The 24,451-nt window shown below is 54.4% G+C and overlaps 1 protein-coding gene across 1 annotated transcript in view; it reads left to right on the top strand.

The window, feature by feature from the left end:
* Positions 1-18,671: 18,671 nt before the first annotated feature.
* LINGO1 (leucine rich repeat and Ig domain containing 1) overlaps positions 18,672-24,451 on the top strand; it is a 77,394-nt gene continuing 71,614 nt past the window's right edge. The window contains exon 1 of the mRNA XM_036839515.1: positions 18,672-18,798. The gene's annotated coding sequence lies outside the window, so the exon portion shown is untranslated. The remainder of the gene's footprint in view (positions 18,799-24,451) is intronic.

Raw genomic sequence — 24,451 nt, 5'->3', positions numbered from 1 at the left:
GGGATGGGCTATGGCTGCCCATGTGGAACACCTGGTGTTGGTGCATAGTGGGAAGTGAATCCACACTGCTTCCTTTCCCAGAAGAGACTGGCCGTGGGGCCTTCTTTCCCTCTCCTCTCTGCTTAATGCTGGACCGAGTGGCCACTCTGGTGACTTGAAGAATGGCTCCCCAGCGTCCTTCAGTGGTCCTGGGGGGGTGTGGCTCTCCTCCCTCATACACTGTCCCCCCTCCCCAGCCCAGGGGTGTGTGTGTGTGTTTGGGAGTGGTTGCAGGGATGATTACTTCCCTTTTCTTGGTTCCCCTCCCAGTCGTGCCCAGGCCAGAGCTGTGGGCACAGCCCGGGCCACTCCTTAAGCCTCACCCTCCCCTGAGGTCACCAGCATATTGGGGGAGTTGCAGTGGGAGGGAAGAGAGGGCATCAGGGTGCCCCTCACTGGAGATACCCCCACCCCGCCCCGCCATGGAGCCTTTTTGCCATCCCGAACTTTTCAATTCTCGGCTTTCTTACAGGCTCCAGGGACTGCCTTAGTCCCCACTGACTAGTTAGATGGGCCACAGCCAGGAGATGGCGGCATGTGGAAATGCCAGTGACGTCCATGGAGCCTGGCAAAGTGGCTGTCTTGGGAGGGGGGCTGCTGTATCAGTGTTAGGACAGCTACGAGGAGACACCAAGTTCCCTCCCCCCACAGGCCTGGTGGTCAGGAGCTGGGGGTGGAGTCTGGGTGACGAGGCACCTGAGTGGGAGCACCGGGCTCCTGGGGTTTAGTGCCAGGTGCCCGAGACCCTCCCTGCCACCACCCCTCTCCCCTAGCCTCTGTCCCACTCTGCATCTCAGCACAGACACCCTTCCTCCAGGACATCTGTCTCCAGGATCCCTGAGCCCTCCCAGTCTGGTCTAGGTGGCCCTACTGGGAGCCCTCTCAGCACCCTGGAGTGCCACCGCAAAGCTCTCCCTCCACTCACCTGTGCACCGCCCAGGACCTGGGAGGCCCTGAGCAGGCAAGCTTGCAGGAATGTTATCTGTGTGGTCCTCTCTCCCATAGTCACGCAGGGAACCGTGCCGGGCTTATTCACTCTGGTACCCCCAGTGCCCAAGCGGCGCCAGGTGCCTGGTACAGATTTGCTCAATGATTGGATGATAGGAGGGTTGGCCCTCGTGGCTAGGTCTCCTTCATCAGGCCAGCGAATCTTAGGGGCAGGGATCCCGCCTGGCTCTAAGACTGAGGCTCATCTGAGGGTGGAGGGTGTCTCCCCCCAAGCTCCACCCTCCTTTCAGAAGAACACGACTAGCAAAGGAGCAGGAGGTGCTGGACGCTCACCACACACACGGCCTTGGTTTGCTGCCAGCACTCCACCTATACTCACCAGGTCTCCATCCCATCTCCCAGGTGTGCTGACCTCCACCTGCAGAAACAATGGTGGGAACAGAGTACTGCTCCCTGGGAGCTCCCTGGGGCTGGGGAGTCCAAGAATGCTTCCTGCAGGAGGTGGGACTTGATCAGGACGAAATCTGGATAGAGGGATGAGGAAGGGCTTTCCAGGCAGAGGAAGATGCAAAGGTGTGACTGGACGTCCATGGCCTGCTGGCAGGAAGACGGGAATCTGAATTTTTGGGAGGATCAGTGTGGGAGAATGTTGAAGGGATCAGCTTGGGAGATGCCTGGACCCCAGATGCCAGGGGACAGATGCTGTTTGGTTCCCTGCCCTGCCAACACCTCTAGCAGTTCGGTTCCATGATTTGAGTTCCAGGAACCCCGTGTGTGAGACCCAGTCATACCCGGCCACTCCCCTCCCCACCCCACCCCCCCCCGCCTCCACAACCCAGGTCAAGTTGTCCTGAGCCTGGGTGCAGCAGGGGTCAGCCACAAAGGGCTGACCTGGCCGAGGCTGCTGTGGGTAGGGCCAGGCTCAGGGGCTTGCCAGAGCCCAGTACTGAGAAGGCACAATCAGAGGGGCGAGCTTGGATCTTTTTTTTGTCTCTCTCTCTCTCTCTCTTTTCTGGAGCATCAGGAGATGTGGGCACATCTTATTCCTCCCCACATGCCTGCCCACTGCCTGCCTCCTGCTGAGATGGTTTGCTGTGAGAATGCCCAGCCCCTGGCACGGTCTCAGCAGCTGCAGGTCCATGCCCTGCTCTGTCTCTCGCTGCACTGTTCCCTACAGGGGATCTGCATGGTACCTTGGCATAGCTGAGGCCATGGGCACCAGCCAGGGAGGCAGCATCATGCCTTTCTGGGTGTCTGTGCTTGCCAAAGCCTCCTCTGAGACTCCAGATATGGCTTTTGGAACTGGCTGTGGAAGCAGGGAGGGTGGACTCTCTGATCGGCTCCTGAGTGATGAACCTCAGGGGGCATTCCTATTTACTGAGCCTCTACAATGTCCAGGCACTGGGGATCCAGGGCTGAACAGGGCAGCTCTGGCCCCTTCCCTTGTGAAGCTCACAGCTTTTGTTAGGGTGGGGGTGGGGACAGACAATAAACAAGTAAACAAACAAATAGATGTATCATTGCAAATTGTGACAAGTGGTACAAGGGAATAATAGAGAATGTGGAGGTGGGGAAGGCTCCAGGCCCGCTGAGACAGGGCAGTCTGGGAGGGCTTCTTTAGGAGGTGTCTCATCCCATAATCAGATGGATGAGGCGGCGGGAGCTGTGTGCAAGGAGTGGAAGGGAAGAGCATTCCATGCCTGGGGGAACCTTGGTGTGTTGAGGAGCTGGAAGGAAACTTGTGGGGTGAGGGGAACAAAGCCGGTGGGGTGGGTCAGGCAGAGTCTGTGGAGCATGGTGAGGAGGGTGGGTGGGTTTTGCTCTAAGAGAAGGAGGAAGTTGCCGGAGGGTTTTAAGGAGGGAAGGGACCTAATCTAATTCAGGGTTCACTGATACTGCCCTGGCGGCCATGTGAGAAACAGAGTGGAGAGGCATAAGGACAAAGGGTGGCGGTCCAGCAGGCAGTGGTAGGCTTGGCCTGGACGGAGGTGCAGAGAGGGGTCTGGATTGGAGACACTTTTAGGACTGTGCTGGGTGGGATGGGGGAGGGAGTGCGGGAGGAGTCACGAGGAGTTACAAGGGCTCCCACGTTTCTGGCCTGCACAGCTGGGTTGATGGTGGAGACATTCACAGAGGCAGGAGCACAGGAGGAGGAGGAGGCTTGGAGGAAGGTGGGGGATGAGGGGTTTGTGGGACATCCTGGGGGAGAGGGCAAGGATGTCAGGATCTTAGTGGCAACAGTCAGGTGACTGACATATTATTGTTCCCCTAATCCCACAGTTTATGTGGGATCTGAAGCTCAGAAAGGCACACAGCTGGTAGTACTGAGAGCCAGGATATGAACCCAGAGCCGTCACCTCTAGGGGTGACTCCCCACCCTTGCCTAGTCTTGTGTTTGAGAAGGGCAGTGCTTTACCCAAAAGGATGAGTCACCAGTGGTGGGATTTCAGGCCTGGGTGGGCAGGTCATCTCCCTGTGCCACCACCTTGGTCTTCACCCAGGGCCCTGTCTGGATTCAGATGCACACTCTCCCCCTAGTATCACGCTGTAGTGCTGTTGGCCGGGAGGCCTCAGCTGCCCTGGGAAGTGGGGGCGGCGCAGCTCGTCCCTGCGGCCCCATAACGCCAGGGAGGATCTGGAAAATCTCTTCAGTTGTTCAGCCTGAGAAGATGTCCAAAATTAGCCTGGAGTTGGGGCTTTCCGAGGACAGAGGAGCCCAGGACAGGGTGGTTCCCTGAGGCTCTGCCACCTCCTGCTGCCTTCCTGGACGTGGGAGGGGGCTTGGGGTTTGCCTGACTCCCATCTGCAGGGGCCCCTCCTCTGTTGGCTGGGTTGGGGGGGGCACTGAGAGAAAGGAAGCCCTTTGGCAGCCAGAGGGCTGGGTAAAAAAAAAAGTGCTGAACCAGGATGGGAGTCCTGAGGCTGCCATTTACCCCCAGTGGCCTCAGTGTCCCCATCTGGACAGTGAGCCCAGTGAATGGGTGAGGCCGGGGGCCCCTTCCCACAGGCATCCCAGGATCTCCACCTTCTGAGGTCAGAGTGGCAAAACATACCAAGAGCTTGGGTCGTGGGGTTGTGATCAGGGGACAAAACTCGTCAGGGGGCCAGGGTGATGGAAGCAGGGCTGGGGTGTGTGTGGGGGGCATCTTCAGACAAAAGCCAGTGGCATAGGGGAAAGGTGTGGGGAGGGTGTGAACAGAGGGGCAAAAGGCCGGGAGCACACACTGAGCCCACAGGCTCCCGCCTCCTCCCCACCAGGGATGACCAGTTCATTTGATGGGAGATTACTCAGCAGCTTTTCTACAAGAAGATGGGAGCCCGACAGCCCTCCTTAGGGCCGACTATGACATTGGTCTCTGGTGGGGACTGACCGCAGTGGCTGGTGACTTGTTCAAGGCTCAGTGTGACCGGGGTTGGGATCCGGTGTGTGTCCAGGGTCAGGGCTCAGACTGGTTCTCTAGGTAGAACCCCGCTGGGGCACGTTTGGTACCCACCTCATCCACACTTCCTCTGAGCTCTCAGCACTCATCTCCCCCATGGGCCCTGTTATTTATGTGCCCAAGGCTGATGTCACCCACTCTGGGGCTTGATATGAAAAAACCAAAGTCCTGGCCAGGAATCTGGTCATAATGTCTACGGCTCCTCCAGAACTTGCCACTACTGGACACTGTGTGGTGTGATTATTTCCCCCATTTTATAGATTAGGAAACTGGAACTCAAAGAAGAAAAGCAAGTTTCTGAGGTCAGCCAGCTAGTTGAGTGATGGAGCCAGGATAAAACTCTCTGTCCCTTTCCCCCTTTCCCTCAGCATCCCTCCCTGGGGCAGAGAGGGGCCTTCAGCAGAGCTCTTCTTGCCCAGGTCCCCCCATGGAATCTTATTCCCTTTTCCATCTAGATTGGGGGTGTAAGTTCAGTCTTCCTCAGGCTGAAGTTCCCTGGGTGAGTCAGCTGGGCCTGAGGATGGACTAGGAGATATAGTAAGTAAGTCTGCTGGGTCCCGTAAGGACCAGGGGTTTGGCTTTGCCCTATTAGAGGACAAAGGAGCATGGCAATCCCAGTGGAGGCCTTTGGGCATCATGGTTCTGGATTTGAGAGCTTTAGAGGGTCCTTCGCAACACCTCTGACATCACCCTTACAGGCATTTTCCTCCTCTGCTTCTAGGAAGTGGTGCAAAGAGGGCCACTCCACCTCCTGTAGGCCTGGACAGCTCATGTGGCAGGCCAGAGAAGAGAAGACACTTGTACTAAGAAACAGTATGTTAGTAGAGAAGAGGGACCAGAACCCCAGCACCCTACCTGCACCGTCAATATTCCTAGGTGTTCCCTCCTTCAGGCTCAAGATGATTGTGGAAACTGAACACTCATGAGCCCACAAAGGAATCAGTTCTAATAGTGGGACTCCGAGCACTGTACCAGCTATTCTCTTGGGCTTTCCTGACCCCTCTACGAGCCTCAGACATTTCTCAGTGATAAGAATCTGCCCATTTGTGAGTCATTTAGAATATTTCATGGGGAGAAGCGGTCCAGAATTTGAACGAGGTCCCGGGAGGGTACTGAGGTGGGGTCAGCAGGCAGCCCCACTGACATGGGAGGCAGCAGCCCCTGGCATGGCTTATCTGCACTCTGTTGTGTAAAGCCCAGCAGGCTTGTGAGATGGGCAGGATCAGCTTGTTTCCCAGCTGGGGAATCTGAAACTCAGTGAATGAAGTGAAGTGATGGGCCTAGAGTTTTCCAGCCAATTCTCACCCACATCTGATTTAAAGCCAGTGGAGTCCCCTCTGTGTGCCCAGACTGTGGCATAGAGAGGAAGATGGTTCCCTGCCCTCAAGGAGCTGCTGAGAGAATGAGATTTAAGTCAGAGACATAAAAGGGAGCAAGAGCTACTGAGCTAGGTCTCAGTGCTGTGAGCACAGATCCTAGCCATGTCAGGAGCCCAGGAGAGATCAGTGCAGCTAAAGCAGTTAGGGGAAGGTGGGTGAAGTTTGTATAGGAAGGGGGAATTGGGAAAAGCAGGCATAGCTAAGGGTGTGTGTGTGGTGGAGGTGACCAGGTGGTGGTCAGGAAGGCAGCAGCCAAGAACTGTCCGGGGTGCTGAACAAAACAGCACTCACAGGACTTGTCCTCAGCTCTTCCTGTCTTCCTGGAGCCTTGGAGTGTCCTTTCTCATGTCTGAGCCTCAGTTTGCTCACCTTCACAACTGGAGTACCGATACCTACGTCACAGCCTTGTTGAGAGGGTAAAGGAAGGTCACAGAGGATCATGCTGAGCACGTAGCCTGCATACAGTTGATACAGGCATTGGGAGGGGTGGCTTGTCTGGGGCATCTCCACTCCCCTTCCGTGTCCCCCAGCCTTTAGGCCTGGACACCTCATGTTGCAGATGGGGCAACTGGGGACCAGAGTGGGGAAGACACTTGTGCCAAGAAACACAGTGTGAAAGTAGAGGAGGACCAGAACCTCAGGGCCCTACCTCCCACTGCCAGTATTCTTAGATGGTGCCTCTCCCTGGCTCAAAGCTTATGGAAACTAAACACTTCTGGGGACTCAAATAGTGGGAGTCCAGGCAATGGACACCTGTTCTCTTGGGCCTTTCTGACTGCCTCCCCACTGCCCACCTAGCCTCAGCCCCCTTATCCTAGCTCTGGGCTGAATTTCATCTCTCTTTAACCACACCCTCACCCGCCCTGGCCTCATACGAAGGTGCTTCTCAAGCCCTGTTGGCAACTTCAGGCCTCCAGGGTGCCCCATCTCACCAGGGAGACGAATGCTTTGAGCAGGGGTAGAATGAGGCAGAGGGCTGCTGGCAGCCACAGGAGAGATATCCCTCCCCCTCCCCTGCCTGTTACCTCCTCATCTCCTCAAACTGCCTGACCCCCTGAGTCCTGGGCATGGGACAACTTGAAGCCACTGGGCGGGGAGCCAGGAAGACTTCACCCCCAAAGACCTCTCTCAGGCCTACTGATTATGCTTGAGATACCCTCCAACTTCAGCCCCATGAGCCTGTTCAGCCTTTGGCATCTCCTTGTTCATTAGAAACAGTCCTAGGTGTGAGTACCAGCCTGACCATTCCCATCTGTGACCTTGGGCAAGTATAATATAATCCCCCGGAACCTGTTTCCACATCAAGTGGGAAAAATAACATCTACTGCCTAACATTGTTGTGCAGTTTCACCACCGTGCCTCTTTAGAGCCCGAGATCTTCTGGAACCTGGCATGTGGGTGAGGTGGGTCCGGTGGGAGATAGGCGGGGGGAGCTGCAGGTATAGGCCATACTCAGCACCAGCGTTTTAAACACTGGGGTGGCCAAACTGAGCTGCCACCATAGCCACTGTGTAACCTCTGACCTTGCTACCTCTGACCTGACTCTGGAAGGTTCCCTCCCCCAACCCCTATCCCCACCCCACTCACCCAGGCTCAGGAGTGGTCACTTGGAGTTATGCTGAAAACATGGGGCAACTCACAGACCTTGGCCACTGGTGACACCCACCTCACCTACCACCCTGCCTGCAGCTGGCCCAAGGCTCAGACCTCAGTCAACCCTCCACCAGCTGGTCCAGCCGAAGAGCGTCTAGGAGAGGGGCGGGCTTGCCCTCAGCTCCACCTCAGTCTCTCTGGGCACAAAGTGCTCACACAAAGCCTAGCACAGAGTAAGCGCTCCAAATTCTTAAGCTATTATTATTATTATTGTTATTATTATTATTAGTAGTAGTAGTAGTAGTAAGAGGAGGAGGAGGAGGAAGAGGAGTAGTGGGAGGAGGAGTACTTAGTAGTACTTAGTAGTATAGCAGTCCCATTTCACAGAAAAGCAAGGTGAGGCCCAGAGTAGTTGAAAAGTCACCACCTCTGTAAAACCTTCCAGGTTCTGCCCCATCTCCCAGAAGTGGCTCTTCCTTCCTCCTGACTTGTTTCAGTTTCTCTCCAATGTTCTTGGTTGGGTAGGGCCTGGCACACAGTGGGGTAGATTCTGAGGTGGGCAGGGTGAGTTGGGGGAGCAGCTCACAAGGCTATGGGTGCTATGAGGAGGCCTGGGCCCAGGAGGCCTATCTGCCCAGAGACCCTCCACCTGGGTGAACCCCATTCCCCAGCCCTCACTCCCCTCCTCGGGCTCCCCTGCCGGCCTGCTAAATGATTAAGGAGTGCTAATATGTGTGCTGAGAGCGGGGCCTCTGCTGCCCCAGCAACCTTGGCCTCTGCTTCATCCTCATGTCTGCTCCCTGGGGCATCTGCCATGTCCCTCTGTGATGTCCTCCTTCCTCTCAGCCCCTTCCCCACTGGGTCCAGTGGGCAGAATTCTGACCTCCCTACATTGCTACCAGCCGGTTGGCAGTTGAAGTCAGTTCAGTTAAGAGTGAATTGAGCAAAAATGTGTGTGAGACACTGGGGATGCTGTGAGGACTAGAGGAGACTCCACCACCAGGGACGGGAAGGGGACAGCCATCCATGTGCACCTACTGTGTGTGCATTCGGGCACGGGGCAGCGCTTTCCTGGCCTGACCACTGAGAGGTGGGGTCGGCCTCAGTTTACTGATGAGGCGAGTAGGGTCCAGGGGAGTGAGGAGCCCGCCGGCGAATGCTCAGTGTGCTGGGCTGGCCTTGAGGAACCAAAAGGGAACAGCTGCTCCTGAGCTGACCCAGGTGGCTCCCACCAGCGGCAGGGAGAGTCTGGAGGCACTTGGGCTGCTCTGGGCTGTGGCTGGGCCCTCGGGAGCCCACACTCTGAGGAGGTTCTTCGTGCCCCAGGAGCACAGGGCAGCCTGAGGCTACAGTATGGGGCACCCGCTAGGGCAGTCATGGGCCCTGCTCCTCCCTGCTGGGCTTCCCTGCCCTCTGCCTTCCCCTAGCTCAGACAGCTTAGGGGGCTCAGCCCAGCTCTGGGTCCTCCTGATGTGCCCACTCTGACCCCTCTCACCCTCTGGCCCTGCCTGTGTGCCCCTTCGTCTCCTCAGGTGGGGCTGTTGACCTTGTCATTCCTCACGTGTGCCTCTTGCGCCCTTCCAGCCTCTTGCCCACGGAGGAGAACTCCATCGTAAACTTGCCTCCTTCCCCTCACACTTTCTCTCTGGCTTCCCACCCCTGCCTTAGAGGAAGAGGAGCTTTCACTCCAGGCTGAGGCTCCTCCCTGCCCCCCCACCCCGTGATCCCCCCCTCACCCCCATCAGGCTTCCCCTTTCCACAGCTCCTGTCTGGCTTTTGCCCCCGCTCGTTCCCCAACTCTGGAGGATTATCTGGATCCCCCAGCCCGTGGTCAATCCCGATCACTCCTGCAGACTCTTGGGCTGTAGCAGAAGCCCTATAGCACCTGTCACTAATGGAGACTGACAGCAGCCCTGGACTTCTGCCCACCCCATGTGGCCATGGAACTTCCTGGGCAGCACTTGTGGGGCTCAGTTTCCCCTCTGTTGAGTGAGCCAGAACAATGCCTGGAACAGAGTAGGCACTCAAGAAGTTCTTGTTGAATTAATGAACTAAGTAACTAATCCCTGAGGGCTGTGCAGATCAAAGTAACTAATGGATTTAAAAGGGCTTTGCAGAGTTGGACAGTGTTGTTTGCACATGAGCATCCGTGACAGTCAGCGGGATGTTGCTGCTCCCCACCCAGCTAGAGCCATTTGACCTTTGCCTCTCCCCCCACTGCTCAGCCCTGCCCCTCTTGACCCCTGAGACCCTTACTGGCCTGAGCACCTCCAGCGCCTCAGTACTGTGCCAGGAACCCAGCACTGAGTCCCACCTCTATGCTGCTCTAACCTGGCCCCAGCCCTGCCTTGTGCCCTGGCCAGCCTGCAGATGGTCCGCCCGCCACCCTGCTCTTGCAGACTCATGGCCTGGAATTTCTGGCTTCCTGGCCCGGCATCCCTGGTGCTGAATGTGTTACCATGAGTGATGCCCTTCAGTGAACCCAGGCCATGCCTGATTCTGGTTTCCTCCAGCCCTCGCCTACTAGCCTGCAAATCTGAGCAGAGTCCTGAGTGCCAGTCCCGCGTGTGAGAGGGCTTGGGGAGGATGGGAAGGAGGAAATGTTGTCCCGTTCAGAGGGAGCCCCTAAGGCTGAAGGGCCCACATGTAAACAACCACCGGAGACTGGCAGAGCCCAGAAGGTGGGGTTCTGGCTGTAGGAGATACCCAGGGGTGGGGGTCAGGGAGGGTTTCCTGGCAGAGGTGGTGGTGCCCTATGGGGGCCAGTGAGGACGAGGAGGAGGGGATGAGGAGGAGGTCTTCACCCGTGGGCAGAACAGCGTGAGCAAAATTGTCCTGGGTGCCCACTTTGTGCTGGTTCTGTGCCAGCTTCCTACCCCCACCGCACAGCCTTCGGGTGCGTATCGTCAGCTCCGTCTAACAGGCAGGGACACAGAGGTTCAAAGGGGCGCAGGAACTCGCCCTGGGTCACCCGCTATCACTGAGGCGTTGTCAGGCCTCCACTCCACGTCTAGCATCTTTTCAGACTCCTTAGTGGAGGGAGAGTCTGGGGAGGAGGGGGCGGGATGCTGGCACCCGCCGCAAGCCTCACACAGCTGGTGACTGTGACTTTCCAGGGAGGGGGTGTGGGATGGGGGGGTGGCTTTCCTAGTTGGTCCTGTTCTTCCCTCCCCCCACCCCCGTGGAAGAGCCCTCACGATGAGAGGTTCCCACCGTGCCCCCTTTCTGGAGAGGCCGGCAGTTTGTCTTTTCAGAGGATAATTCCCCATTATACAGAGATATTTAGCCTAATAGAAGCTGACAGATCATTCAGGGCAGTAATGCACTCCGGCTTCAAGCATTTAGTTTCCTCAGCCTGAACTCCCAGATTAAAGGCTCCTTGCCTGCGCCTGCCCCATAAGGATGCCTGTGACCTTTGACTTGCAGTGAGGAGGTAGGTATGTTTCTCCCACCCTCCTTCCCTCCCCCTCCTTTGCTGGATTCCTCCTCCCTCCCTTTCTCTCTTTCTTAAAAAAAACAAAAGGTATTTCTCTTCTTAAATATTCAGTTGAGAGGCTGTGCCTTAAACCCTGCATGCTCTGGGGAACAGGCCAATTACGCTCGGCTGCCAGTGGGGCACGGGAACACTGGCGAGCCCGGAAACACTCCCACAGCCACGTGGGGCCAGCGGGTATGCTGTAACCTGGTGGGCGGTCTGGGCAGGCTGGACCCTCCAGCCTGGCCTGGCAGACAGAGGCCGGGCAGATGGCCTTGCCCCAGGGAATTAAAATGGCCCCCTACTTTTCTCCGCCCACCTCCCTGGCCCAGGGATCTGCCTGACACCCTCGCTGACTGGGGCGTCCTAGGACAGGAGGTTCTTCTGCTCCTTGGACCTGGGCATCCCGGGAAGGACCTAGGGAAGACCAGTAGCTAAACTGGAGGAGCAGATGGCCGCAGAGGTGGCACTGGAGGGCCTTTCATTGATCAATAGGGTGGTTTCTGCAATTGCCTCCCTCTGGCCCCTGCAGGGTCCACTTGTCAATTCGTCTGTCCCTGCTGCTCTCTGTCTTGTCTTTGTCTTGCCTTCTGTCTCCGTCTCTCTGCCGCCCCTGCCCCTCTTTCATCTGCTCACCAGGCTGCCTTTTGAGTTTCCTTGCACTTCTGTGGAGGCGGCAGGGAGCATGGAAAGCACAGGGTATTTCGAATCAGCCAGTCCTGGGTTCAAATCCTGGCTCTAGAACTTACCGGCTGTTTCTGTTCGGTTTAATATTTTGAGTTTGGGCACGTTCTTAATCTCTCTGAGCCTTCATTCCATCATCTGTAAAGTGAGATGCTGCTACTTGGCTCACAAGAATATCCTGGGGTTCAGTGTGTGATGTGACATGGAGTGGTGCTAAGGGGTGGGAGCTTTCCTGCCTCGGTGGTCCCAGTCTCCCCACCTCCTGACACTCCCACCTCTCCTGCCCAGATGCCTCTCTCTGACCCTCCGCTAGGGAAAGGGAAGGTGTTCAGGAGGGATACCTGGCAAGGTGGGCCCTGGTTCCCCCTGGACCACAAGCGGGCTGTATAGGGGTGAGGCAAAGAATAAGGCTGAGTGGGAGGGACCCTTCTCCCTGAGTTCGTTTCCTGGGCAAAGCCTAGTGTCTGGTCCTGGGTCTGGTTTGAAGGATCCAACCTAAGGGGCTGTGGCAGTACTACCAGGGGAATGAGAGGAAAGGGTGGGAGAGCAGGGCCTCTGTAACCTGGAGGAGAAGCCTTCTGGGCTGGGACTCACCTCCCAGGTGTTCAGTGGGGCGGTGTGCAAAGAGAGGCTCTAACCTTCAGGGATGGGGAGTTGTGGCAGCTGGACAGGAGCCCAGGGTGGAGGGGAGATTCCTGTTCGCTCCTTCTGAGGCAGTGGTGGCAGGATGACCATTGGAGTGCAGGAGGGGAAGGCCCCTAGGTCTGGGGCTGACATGCTGGTCGGACCTTGGGCTGGTCCCATTCCTTTTCTGGGCCTCAATTTCCACATCTGCTAAATGGGGTTAATCATCCTGCCCTATGTTCCTCATGGGTTGGGCAGAAGATCCAGTTAGAGAATAGATGGAAATGTGTGGTGATCTATAATGTAGTAATAATAATAATAACTATTATTCTGGCCATTATCTTGCCTTCCTTTCACTCTCTGTAAAACCCCCTTTGATCCACACAATCTAGCCCTGATTCATATGTGAATAGAATTAAAGAAACTCATGGCTGAAAGGAACCCCCCAATTTAGTGCAAATCCCTCTACCCAAAATATATGTTCTCTAGACCTCTGCTTGCATGCCCCCAGGGACAGGGAGCTCACTACTCCTCATGCTGAAGAGAGATCTCTCTTCCTGGAATCTTTTCTCACTGGGCCTAGCTCTGCTCTCTAGGCCCATAAATGCCAAGTGTCTTTATCAGGGAATCTGAAGTCCTGACCAGGCCCCGAGGCTTCCCCAGGGAACATGGGGTCCAGGCCCACCTCTTCCTGTCAAGCCCTGTGAACAGACCCCACTGTATCAAAAAATCTCTAGACAGATACCTTGATTGACTTGACAGGGCGAGCTTGGAAGTGACTGACGGCTCACCCAGCCCCCACGTCTCCTGCCACCATGCTCCACAGAGGCCACGTACTCCCTGGCCACTCACGGAGCTACTCACAGAACTCAGCCAGAGCCTAGTAACTCTCTCTTGTCCACTTTGGCCCTTTTCCTAGGGCAAGTGGTGGGCGTTTGAACAGGGGATCCCTGCCTTCCTAATTGACCCTCCCAGGCTGTGACCTACGTTCGAAGCTCCATCCTAGTCCCGCTGCCAAAAAAGGTCGTTCCAGGCAGGGCCAAGGACCAGCTCTGCTGATTGCGCCGGTGAGATGTCTACCCCAGGGACCAGTCCGACCCACCTCTCCCACATTCTTGGACATGGTTACTTAGCTAACCACTGAGAAGCCCAGCCCATATTTTTCTGTCTCATCCATCAGGGATGTCACGGGGCCTCGCTAGTGGCTGGTTGAGTGGCATGTCAATCATTTTGAGCAGCCAAGAGAGGACATGCAGTTATCCCGCAGGACTCTGTGGTAGTGAACTTCTCAAACTTACTATTGTCTTTCCTGGCATTCTGGGCAGCACTTCTAGAATCTCTATTGGAATAGATGTAAGGTTCGCAGTCTAAGCTTAAATTGGCTTTTTTAGCCCCCTTTTTAATAAAAAGGGGAGAGATGCTAATATTTATAAATGCCAGTTCTTGACATGTATCATTTCAGCGAGTCTTCATCACAGCTCTCCGTGAGAGGATTGTGGTTGCCACTTGGAAGATGAGGGATCTGAGCCTTGGGAAGTGAAGTAGCTTACCCAGGGTCCCACAGCGAGCAAGGGGTGGAGCAAAGACTCAAACCCAGGATTGTCTTAGCTTCAAACTCCTGCTTTTCCCAGATTCTGGGCCCTACCGCCCCAGTCCCCACACCCCTTGGTATAACTTTACAGGTTCAGCCAGCATGTTCTTTTTTTTTTTTTAATCTGACAAATAGTGGTTTGTTTATTTATTTATTTATTTATTTATTTATGGCTGTGTTGGGTCCTCGTTTCTGTGCGAGGGCTTTCTCTAGTTGTGGCAAGTGGGGGCCACTCTTCATCGCGGTGCGCGGGCCTCTCACCATCGCGGCCTCTCTTGTTGCGGAGCACAGGCTCCAGTCGCGCAGGCTCAGTAATTGTGGCTCACGGGCCTAGTTGCTCCGCGGCATGTGGGATCTTCCCAGACCAGGGATCGAACCCGTGTCCCCTGCGTTGGCAGGCAGATTCAAAACCACCGCGCCACCAGGGAAGCCCCTCAGCCAGCATGTTCTTTACAAGCATGGGCTGGGGGCCTGCTCTGGGCCAGCCCCTCTGCAACCTCCCTTGTCCTGCCCTGTCCTGTCTTTTTGGACATCTTGTCTCCTGTCAGCCCTGAGGGTGGGCCCAATCTCTGCCCCTCTCCCTGTGTGCCACATATAGGATCAGAAGAACAGAGCAGGGGCTTGGGAAGAAAAGATGCACCGGGGTGTGGAGACTCAAGCGTGTTGTGGGGTGGCAGTCTTCCTGGTGGCTCTTCTGCGTTCTGTTTAGTGTTAATAGTTATTTAAATAAAGTTTTTGTCGGGGGTCTGGTAGTAAAAAAGTACGTACGTGTTGTGGTAGAAGTATGTCTAGTGTCATCTTGATTCCTTTTTTTACCTCAACCTCCTCACAGTCTCCAACTCATCAACCAACTGCCGACGAGTTGGTTTTGCTATAACATATATCTGCATTGTCTGCCTCCCGCCCTAACCCCCAGCCCCGAGCCCATCTTCTTGTCTTGGGTGACGGCGACAGTCAGCCCAACTGGTCCCTGCTCCCTTCAAGTCCAGACCGTCCACTAAGCAGCCCAAAGGAACTTTTCACAATGAATAAAACAGCCCAGCACTTCCCAGGTGACTCTTCATTGCACTAGGGATGAAGTCCAAAAACTTTACCTTGGCCTTCAGCGCTCACCCTCCTTCTGTGGCCTCCTTTCCTGCTGTCGCCCCCACCTCTGCCTCATCTCATTCACACGTGCTGACCTGCTGTTGCTCCTCAAAAACACCAGGCTCCTTCCCAGCTCTGCTTTTTTTTTTTTTTTTTTTAATATTTTATTTTTGGCTGCGTTGGGTCTTCATTGCTGCGCGCGGGCTTTTCTCTAGTTGCGGTGAGTGGGGGCTACTCTTCATTGCGGTGCGCGGGCTTCTCATTGCGGTGGCTTCTCTTGTTGCGGAGCATGGGCTCTAGGTGCGTGGGCTTCAGCAGTTGTGGCGCACGGGCTTAGTTGCTCCGCGGCATGTGGGATCTTCCCGGACCAGGGATCGAACCTGTGTCCCCTGCATTGGCAGGCGGATTCTCAACCACTGCGCCACCAGGGAAACCCCCCACTCTGCTCTTTGCCCTGCTCCTGCTGCTCTAGGAGTGACTGAGTTCTAATTGTCCAGGTATAAATTCAGATGTGACCTCTGCAGAAAGGCCTCCTCTGATCCTCCAGCTAGAGTGACCCCTTAGCCCCATCCCAGGTACTCTCTCTCACATTACCAGGCTCGATTTTCTTAATTGCACTTGTCACTCTCTGGAATTATCCTGTTTCTTTATTTGTTATTTATTTGCTTATCATCTGTACCCCCCATCCCCATGAGGGGTACTCCACTGAATCTCCAGCACCTATAATATACTTAATATATAGTAAGTGCCCAATAAGTATTTGGTGACAGAATGAAAAATAACAGAGAAAAATGTAAAGGAGAAATAGAAATCCAATTGTGGATATGGTAGCAGTTAATAATGTAATAATTGTTGTGTGTGTGTGTGTGTGTGTGTATAAGCTGGGGATCACCTGCCCTTTTAATTATAGGCTTGAGGGTGCCTGGGCCTGAAGCATTGCACATACGGGAGACACACATGTGCACATGTGGGTTGTATGCGTGCACATGCATGTGCACACACTCGTTTCCCTGTTCAGTAGCAGCGTGACCTCTGACGAGGTCTTTTACCTTTTGGGCCTCAGTTGCTTCACTTGTAGAATGGGGCTGCCTGGGGCTGGAGGCAGAGGCCTGGATATCTTGGCCTCTTGAGGTCAGCCCTGGCCAGCGACAGCAGCACTGCAGGCCGCTGGGGCTCTGAGGCCTGTCTGCTGGCCTGCTGCGCTGTGCCAAGGGGTGCCAGGAAGTGTTTATTGAAGTCCACCTCCATACAGGGCTGCTCCCCGCTGCCCTGTGAGGTGAGGATCTCACCCAGGCAGGAGGGAGTAGTCCGAGGTCAGGAAATTGGCAGGAAAGCCTGGAGACATGAGCTTTGCTGCCAGGAGGTGGATGACGTTCACAGTCGAGGTCTCTTGGATGCATCAGTAGCTTCAGTTTGAATGTTTTCATTTTTGTGTATGTGTTTTTGTTTTACATTTTTTTGATACCATATTTTACTTCTGGAATTTTTTTTCTTTCAATTGCTACAGAAAGAATTTCCATGCAATTAAAAAGGGAACACACACACACATCTGTATTTCTACTGTTCCAAGTCAACAGCTGTTCCCTCCCTGCCCCCTTGCCCTTTTCCTGTGAAGACAATACTGGAACCTTGCAGAACATGTGGGAAGTAGACGTGGCCCTTGACCTCTGTGCCTCAGTTTCCTGATCCAAAAAATAAGAGTATAAATTGCTCCTCGTACAGTTGTTGTACAGACCACATGGGCCAACATTTGTAAAGCACTTAGAATGTGTTTTTGTTAAATAGGATGAGTTAATTAATAGAAAAGAAAGGGCACCGTTAATGCCACCATCATGGCACAAAGAGGCAGCAGTGGAAGTCTGTCCTTAGAGTCAGAAATCAAGAGTTTGAGCCCCGACTCTGCCCTCACTCCCCATGTAACCAGGCGTATGTGTGTGGCTTCTCGAAGCCTCAGCTCCTCCATCTGTAGAATGGTTATGAAATCTGGAGGTCGTGATGCTGCAGTGCGGGCTGGGGGTAATAGATATAAGTGGGCTCTGTGAGCGCAGAGACCTGCACACCGCTGCAACCCAGCCCCACCCTCATCCCTTTTCTGTTTTCTTGCTCAATATTGTTAGGTAAACATTGCTCTGTGCTGCTACCAGTCTCTGTGTTTATCATTTTTAATGGCTGTGTAATATTCCATCCAACAGAGGTGTCATGATGCACTTTGTCATCTCTAGTGTGGGATGTTTAGGCAGCTTCCAGCATTTTGGTGTTATTAATAACCCTGCAGTGAACAGCTCTGTGCCCAGAGCACTTTCTCTCTGATGGATGATTTCCCCAGCCAACCTCAGGGATAGTCACTGAGGCTGCTTTGCTGGGGGGCTGGGGGATGGGCCAGCAGCAGTGGCTGGGAGAGTTAGGTCCCTTCAAAAGCGGCCTGATACCCTGCCCCAGGAGCAGCAGCATGGGTAGTGGGGCAGCAAGACACTCCGTGACAGTGCTGAGCAAGATGGGAGAACATAAGGCCACCATGGGAAGGGAGTGGTTGCTGTGGAGTGTCGGGGCTAGGAGTCTGAAGACCTAAGTTCTGGGTTTTGCCTTTGCCACTCTCCATGTGACCTTGGGCAAATCCCTTCTCTCTGGACCTCAGTTTTCTCTGGGTACTGTGGCCAGGGACTGGGCAAGTGTTGGTCCGGGGCTGTACTATTCAATGCGGTAGCCACTAGCCACATGTGGCTATTTTGATTTAAATATAAATGAATATAATAAAAGAAAAAAAATCAGATTCTTAGTGTCACTATCCACATTCCAATATCCGCGTGTGGCTAGTGGCTACCGTATCGGGCAGCACAGGTACTGAACACATTCAACATTGCAGAAAGCGCTATTCGAGACATTTCTAGAGATCCAATCAGCCCAGTGTTCTGTGATTCAAGATCTCTGTCATCATGCCTTTTTCTGGAGCCAGGAAGAAAGCCAGCATCCCTTAGATCAGAGGATTCATTAAGGGCCTAAAGAGGCTTAGTGACTTTCCAAAGCCCAGGACCTCTGGCAGTGTCCTGAGTCTGAAATATCCTCACCCTCTTTCTCTCCCCAAAGGTCCCAGCTTGGTCTCAGAGAGAAGCTGGGGAAGAGTGTGGGCCCCTCGAGGGGTGGCCCCCCAGCCAGGGGCAGTGCCCAAGGGAGGCTGGTGTGAAGCCAGAGTAGTTGGTTTCCTGGTTCCTCAAACAGGAAGGCACTTGGAGGGCCTACACTGCTCTCTGCCTATGCCTGGAACACCACCATTCATGCCCTTGGGTTAAGCATTGTCCTCTCTAGGATTCTTTTAGAAGTCCAGACCAGATATCAAAGGAGGCGGCTACCTCAGTCAGCTTTGTCCTATCCTGGCTGCCTCAGGCCCTAGGCCTAGTTCTGGGCACGCACTGGGAGAGGAACTGTGGGAAATGAGTCCACAGTACTCGGGGGGAAGCTCCCCCGCCCCCTCCCCTCACACCAGGCACACACACTCCGGCAATAGCACATGGATTCCAGCCATGCCTGCCCCCCAGCCCTCCCTTCTCTTCAGAGGGAAGGCCTTCTACAGATGCTCTCCTACAGCCTGGAGGTACTTCAGGGGGAGGGGGCAGTAAATGGGGGAAATGAGATACAAGATGTGAGGAAGTGAAGATAAACTTGGCTGACTTTGGTCTCACCTTTGTCAAGGTGTGGCCACCATCTGCCTTACGCCCTGTGCCCCTCTGTCTCCCATGTGAACTGTACTGCTCACTCTTGCTTCTCCTTTTTCTAGGGACCCCGCAGCCATGTCCTGGCTGCCTTGAGTCTGCCTCCTGCCAGCGTTCCAGGGCTCTGGCCCTGTCCAGCCCCTGCACCCGCTCCCACGCCTATTCCTCACCTCAGCCTGCGCCGAAGGGACTCCTCAAGCTTCAGGACTCAGCAGGCACAATAGCAGTCACGGTAGGTGGCATGCCCACCCTGCCTACTCCCTAGCTCCTGGGGATGCCTGAGCCTTCTTGGTCTCTGGAACAGGAAGGATACATTTCTGAGCACTGTATCTGTCAGGATCCCTTTGGTTGCAAGTAGCAAAAATCTTATTTCAATAAAATGAAATTATCAGCTCATGTAACTGAAGTGTCCAGGGGTAGGTTGGGCTTCAGGCAGGGCTTGATCCAGTGGTTTCAACAATGTGAACAGGATCTGTTTTCTGTCTGTATTTCTCTGCTTCTCTTTTTTTGGTGATGGCTCCACTCCTAGTGGCTTTTCACATGATGTGATCATAAGACATCTGCCAGCAGTTTCTGGGGCAACATGCTACCAGGTTGAAATCTGGGGTCTGGGCTAGAGACAAAATCTGGTTTCCTGATAGAACAAATAAAAGTCCTGGAGTTGATCTCTTGGGCCCTATTGTTAGGATTAAGATCATCCTGCTCCTTTAATTGGGTCCGCAGGGCTTGGAAACATGGATGGGCTGGGGATAAGGGTCTGTCCTTCCCCAACCATGTGACCAGGAATGAGGGGGAGAGTGTTTCCCAAAGGAAGCGCAGAGTCCTGCTGGCAGGAAGAGATGCCTCCAACTGGGGGAGGCAAATAACAAGTGATTATTATAGATGAGTCTGCCCTATCCTTTTTTTTTAAGGCCCAGTTTAGGTCTCTCCTTCTCTAGGAAACCTTTGCTGACTGCTCCAGCCAATGGTTATTTCCTTTAGTTCATCCGCCAGCTCCACCCTTTTTACAGATGGAAAGCCTGAGGCTCAGTGTGCATTTCCTTATGAATACTCTGTTGGTTACTGCATTAGTGCCAAAGTGTGTTGCTCTCTTTGCCTTGGCTGCTAGGAAGCTCATAGCTGGTTTGTGGCCCATTTCTGATAAGTGCTGAGGATGCTGTGGCATGCAGTTGCTCAGTAGTCTTGCCAAAGGCTTCATCTTCTTCTCTCTCATATTTTTCCCTTGTTCTGATTTCTTCTCTTATGTTTCAGTTTGTGCTGTTCTTAGCAGCCTCAAACTCTTTTAGAAGGAGGTGGGGTATAAATAACCAAGAGTGGCCATAAATGAAGCATTCAGCGCTGACTGCAGCCAAATGCTAGGCCTTTTCCTTTCTAGAGGCAGCTGTGGTGGGGGTCTCCCCAGGCCCAAGGCCAAGCCTGTCCTCAGGGAGGCACCAAAGCCTGACCATGGTAGCCCCAGTACAATGCCCACCTTGCCCTCCTTGGGTTAAAAATGGCATTGTTCTGTTTCCCACCCTCTTCCCTTCCCATTCCTCATCTTATCAGAAGCTAATGAAAGAGACTGGGAAACCCAATCCTCTGGTAATTAAATTTACTTAACGGGTATTCAAGTGGAGTAATGAGAAGTTTAATGCAGTGATTAGATTTTTCTTTAATTAATTAAAATTAGAACCATGTGTCTTTCCAGCAAACCAACTTGACCCTCTGCTTGAGAGTAGCAGGCAGAGTAGTAGTGGAGGGTTTGGCTGGGTGAGTGGGGCTGCTGAGGGGTGGGCGCTGCCCAGCTCCGATGCCCACTCAGGCCAGTCTCTGATTCAGCTCCCATTTCTGAGCCCTGTGAGTGCCAGACCTGGGCTAGACCTGAGCCACCCAGGGCTGAGGGATCCAGCAGTCCCCGCACCCAGCTGAAAACTGATTCAGGACGGAGGTTTCAGAGGAGGGTCAGCAAGAGTTACTTAAAGCAAGGAGCACAAAGGAGGGATTTCAGGCACTGTGATAGGAGGAGGTATTTGGGTGGCATATCTCACTGCCATGTACCAGCTAACACCTTCGCCTTCCTGTTCAGCCAGACCTGGGTTTACCTCTGTTGGCACTGGATCATCTGGGCTAATGGAATGGGGACAGTGGGGTGGATAATAGAAAAATCTGAGCTAACTCACAAACCGCTTCTCCTTGGCTTAGGAATGCATTCATGCCAGAAGGCTGACTGTCCTTGCTGTGTTTCTGAAGGCCAGTTAAGGGTGCAAGGAAGCACTTCCTGCCTTGAGCCCCTTCTGTAGGAGTCAGGTGGTGGCTGGGGCATAGTGAGTATGGGAATCCCAGCATAGCTGCCTGGAGTGGAGCAGAGGACAGGCCTTGCTTGAGTAGAGGGCGGGCATAGTGGAGACTCAGAAGACAGGCCCCAGCACCCCAGGGATAGGATATGTTGTTTTCAAAGCAGTGGGTAAGGCTGGGAGAAGTCCTGAGCCCTTCATGGTAAGGGGCAGAAAACTTCCTTCATTGAACCCTGACCCCAGTCCCACACTGATCCTTGATCCTGGACAGACTGAACTTTGATCCCAGCCCCACACTGAGCCCTGATCTTGAACAGACTGAATCTTGATCCTGGTCCCACGCTAAGCTCTGACCCCAGCCCCACACTGAGCCCAGCATTGTCATGGATACTCAGTAGAGCAACAGGTGCCGGGTGGGAGGGGTGAATGGTCGTGTTTGTTCATTCCCACTGCTAGCTCTGCTGCCTGTGGGCAGGACTCCTGTGCCAGACCCCACACTCTGCAATGGATGAGATGAATCAGATGTGGTTCCTGCCCACAGGGCTGGTGGGGGAGGTAACAAGCAAGCAGTCAATGACAGCCCAGTGATCAGAGTCGAAGTGGGCCTCACTTGGAGCGTTCCTCTGGCAGCAGGTGGGAGGGGGAGGTGCTGGAGATGGGCCAGTGGGGAAGCAGCTAAGATAGGGTCCCTGTGAGGGATGAGGAGGATGGCACCCATGGGGGTCTTGGGTCTTGGGGGTGCCTAGGGTGAGTGATTCTCCCCGCCTCCAAGAGCTGGCTGTGACTCCCCCAGGGCATGCTCAGCTCCTGGTGAACCAAAGGACTCACCTCTGGGGCAGGTTGGTGGTGTGCTGGGCACTGGGCTGGTAATATTACTTACAAGGAAAGCATTTTTATCCATTTCACAGAAGAGGAAATGGAGACGTGCAGGGACTTGCCTAATGACACTCAGCCTGAAGTAGCCCAGTGGGGCATGGTCCCAGGTCTTACTTGTCTCCGGGCCTGCACACCACTGTTCCCACGAGTGAACTTGCCCTGGGAGGCAGGGGCTCCTCTTCTTCCAACTTCTCCACCCCGAACTGAGTGAATACGACCGGGCACTGGTGAGGGCTGGTGGGCCTCGGAGTAGGGGGTGTGAGGAGGGCCTTGGCTGGGTAGGGGACTAGCCCCAGGAAGGAGAGTCTTCTTCTTCCTCCATCCCCACTCCTCCCCTCTCTGAATCCCACCCCTCTGGATTTCTGCATCTCCCCCCACCCCCCCCCCACCCGGTTCCCTCCTTCCATGGCTCAACACCTTCTGAATAACCAGGCCTGGAGAAACCACCCAACCAGTCACCCAACACTCGCATGGGGAAACTGAGGCCTTGGGAGGGGCAGGGACTTGCTCAAGATCGTGGGGCTCTGCCTCTCATGTCTCTTTAAGGTGCAGAGTGTGAAATGACATTACCTGGAGTTTATACTTTAAACACAAGGATAGTATTTGAATACTTTTTGCTGGGCTGGGAGGCCTTGTGGGTCATCTGCCCCCACAAGTTCACATCACACGGGCAGATGCCCCGTGAGCCACCTCGGCCTCCTCGGGCACGGTGCCCCCACCAGACGCGGCCATCCCCCCTCCCTGGGTCCCAGGTGCTGCAAATCACTGTCTCATTGAATTCTCTCAGCAGTCTAGGAAGGTGCATGACTTTCTACAGATGAGGGCACCGAGGTGGGGAGCTAGGCCACTCTCCTGCAGCTAACTGCAAAGGTGGATTTGCCCGCCAGGTTCCGATCGTAGGCAATCCACCCGCTCCAGAGTGCCCCCTCCTCGCCTGCGGGCAGCTGCCCCCTCCAAGGGCCCCCGGCACCCCTACCCCCTCATCCACTGCTGCTTCCCTACTTGTCCTGTGCTCCAGCCAAAACCAGTGACTCTTCCCCAATGCTCCGCACACTTGCCTACCCCCAGGCCCTTGTTCCAGCTGTTCCAGCCCCCCTGAGTTCCCTTCCCCAACTCCATCTGCCCAGATCCCCTTCATCTTTTTAGGCTGGGCCCAGATGCCACTTCCTTCATGGAGACCCCCTGTCTGCTTCATCCCAGTCAGAAGCCAGGGCCCCGCTCCTGTGAGCACCATCCGACAGCTCTTGGCCTGTCCCTCTCTTAGGCTCCTGGCCTCCATGTGTCTGACTTTACAGCACGTGGAGGGCGGAGTAGTCTCCTGGCCCTCAGCTTCCCTGGCCTGTTACCCCCAGGGCCTGACACACAGTAGGTGTGCAGGGAGTAGCTTGGGTCCCCACCTCGGGTGGGGCTGCAGCTCCACAAACCGTCCCTTTCCTCAGCAGTCCTGGGTCAGCTGACCCCCAACTGCGCTGGTCCCAGCCCCCATCCTCACCGCCGCCACAGCTCACTGAGGAGACCAGCTGCTTCCTTTAGCCCTGGCTGGGTGGCGTTGGGGGCTGGCTTCTGGGCCCAGCAGACCTCACTGTGCACGCTTGACCTGCCCAGGTTCTGGGGGCAGGATCAAGACAAACCCCAACCTTGAGACTCCCAGGCAAGTCTTGAAGCCTGGCCGGTATAGATACTTTGTGCTGAGCGCTGGTGGGGGGCTGCACGGGTGCCCTGCCTGGCACCACTCGCTGGCTCTGCTGATTGTTGGCTGTGTGACTTTGAGCAAGTTGGGTAACCCCTCTCTGCCTCAGTTTCCTCATCTGTTAAATGAGGTGATGACAAACCTTCCTAGGGTTGCTATGAGGATTGAGGGAATCAATACAATGTAAAGCATACAGCACAGCCCCGACACAGACACATGTGTGCTCCCTGGTTGTTGGCTGTCACCGTTGCTGGGAGGGAGAGAGAAGGCAGAGTGTGGAGGAGTGTTCAGGGAGAGTTTCCAGAAGGTGGCGACACACGAGGAACGACTTGAAAGATAAGGCACAGAAGGCAGGAAAGTACATTGCGGGAAGATAGAACCGCAGGGACAGAGGCCCAGAGGCAGTCTGGGGGACTAAAAGGGAGCTGAGCTTGTCTATCTAGACTTAGGCAAAGAATGGGACAAGGGGAGACCTCAGGCTGGTGGCACACAAGGGCTGTGTCCTGAGGGACCTTAGGGGCCACCCCGAGGAGTTTGGACTTTGTCTTACAGCCAGTGAGGGGCCATGGATGGGGTATTTTTCTTCTTTTTTCCTTTCCTTTTTTTTTTTTTTTACCACAAAAGCAATGTTTGCTCATGTAAAAAGTGGAACAATGTAGAAGTGTGTCCTATTAAGTAGGGAAGTTCCCTCTTTGCCCTTAAATCTCATTTTGCCGAGGTCCCACTATTGTTGGTCTGGTATGCCTCCTCCCAGAAGTTTTTCTGTGCTTTTATAAACATATTTATTGTATATTATCTAAAAAAAGAAATGGAATTGTATTATGCACATTACTCTACAACTTCCATTTTTCATTTACCAGTGTGTTGTGGGCATCTGTCAGTGTCACCGCATACAGATCTCCCATGTTCTTTTTAATTGTTGCCTAATACTCCATTGTTTGGACATAACGTAATTTATGTAACTAGTCCTGGGTTGATGGATATTTAGGTGGTCTTCAATTTTTCACTCTTGCAAATAATGCTTCAGTGAACATCCTTGTATATAT

This window comes from Balaenoptera musculus, chromosome 2, assembly GCF_009873245.2.
Source record: "Balaenoptera musculus isolate JJ_BM4_2016_0621 chromosome 2, mBalMus1.pri.v3, whole genome shotgun sequence".
NCBI lineage: Eukaryota > Metazoa > Chordata > Mammalia > Artiodactyla > Balaenopteridae > Balaenoptera > Balaenoptera musculus.
This window is presented reverse-complemented; position numbering and strand designations above follow the sequence as displayed.